Consider the following 1,913-nt stretch of genomic DNA (forward strand, 5'->3'; position numbering starts at 1 on the left):
TAGCGAGTAAAACTCTAACACAGAAAAGACCTGTCTATGCTGCCCCAGAACGCCTCGTTGGAGATCTTTCTTTTTCCATTTTTTTCTTCCTTGTCACAGTGACGTAACGACGACCAAATGGACCAATCTGTGGAGCTCCTCGCCAACACACACTCAGCATTATTTTTTCTCAGGCTGTGAGTGTGTGGCGAACTGTGTGGCGAACAGCCTGGCTGTGAGTGTATGTGTGTGTGCTCAGGCTGAGTTCCACGGTGTCTCACTGTCTCGCAGACCCCACGCAGCAACCAGGAAACGACACCAGTAATCCAGCTCACACTGTCCGCTCCTCGAGCCAAAGGGCAGAGCAGCGAGCCCCGCAATGTCCCGCCACCACAGCACCCAGACCCCACGCAGCATTCTCATCTGTTTGTCATTACTGGTGTCATTTTCTGGTTGCTAACGCTATTGTAACACATAAACACTGATGTTCCGCTGTAATGGTGGTGGACTCATCAGAACAGAGTTGACCAATTAGAGCACAGTGAGCTAATAGTGAGGGGGGGGGGGGCAGGAGCTCCAACAAGCCGTTAAGGACTGAGAGTTAATACACATACTATACAGAGATGCTGTATGAGAAACGATAGTTACGGCTGTAACTACGGTTCTATGACTCCCGGATGACCGCCAGAGGCGGTGCTTTAGCACTGGATATGTCCATCGCGCGCATGCGCAGCTGGAGTACCAATAACAACAAAGTCACCTGTGACCCACGTGACACCGGCTATATCAGCCGGTATTGTCAGAGGATCTGTTCCCCGAATCTTCTCGCGAGCACACAAGAATTCTGAGTGACAGGGAACTCTGGCGGTCATCCGGGACTCATAGAACCGTAGTTACAGCCGTAACTATCGTTCTATTTCGTCCCTACTGACCGCCAGAGGCGGTGCTTTAGCACTGGATGACTTATACCAACAATGTCATGAAGAATCCAAGCCCTTGCTCACCACTGGAAGCAGCGGAGCTTGGCAAAAGGACCACGCCCAAAGAATGGGGAGTGGCGACATTGACCTGATGACAACCGGAGAATGTGCCAGAAGACGCCCACGACGCCGCGGCGCAGATGGTCTCCAGGGGCACCCCTCTCAGGGCAGCCCAATATGTTGAGATGCTCCTTGTAGAGTGGCATCTCAGCCTGATGGCAGGGGGCGGCCACTGGCCCCGTAAGCCTGTGAGATGGTATCGACAACCCAGTGGGGCAGCCACTGGTTAGAGGGCCTAACCTCCTTTAGTTGACCCGGCTGGCACTCTGCTGGGCAGACCACTGACCCTGAACGGTCCTGCCCTGCCGCACTGCACCCCACCCTGAGAGACATGCACCTATGGTGATGGTCTCCTGGCGGGATGGGATGGCGCCCATGGGCACGCCTACCAGGAGATAGGCCCCTCCAGCGTGACGGAGAGTGGAGCAATGCTGCGACACCCTGACTTCACTGTGCCTGTGCCACTTGGCGTCCAAGTGAAGGCTGTTCAGCCACATCTGCATGGGGCGCAACGACAGCGGGCCTAAGGGCCCAGCGGCCGAGGCAGCTGGCAGTCTGCCCAAGGGCCGGAGGAACTGAATATAAGGCACCCTCTTGCCCGGCCCACGTGGAAGTAGGCATCCCTCGGTTGGGAACCACTCCACCTGTGCGTATGCAGTAGTCAGCATATAGAATGGCAGCACCTTCAGGAATCTGTTGATTCCTCTGAGGTCCAAGATCGGGCAAAATCCGCCGACTTTCTTGCTCACGAGAAAGTATGCCGAGTAGAACCCCTGGCTAAGCAGAGGGTCTTACTGGGTTGATTGCGTCCTTGGACAAAAGGACGGACAACTCTTGGCCCAGAGGTAGGGCCCCTGCCGGATCGCTGACGACTGTCAATTAGACACAGCCGAA

This window comes from Pseudochaenichthys georgianus, chromosome 16, assembly GCF_902827115.2.
Source record: "Pseudochaenichthys georgianus chromosome 16, fPseGeo1.2, whole genome shotgun sequence".
Lineage (NCBI taxonomy): Eukaryota > Metazoa > Chordata > Actinopteri > Perciformes > Channichthyidae > Pseudochaenichthys > Pseudochaenichthys georgianus.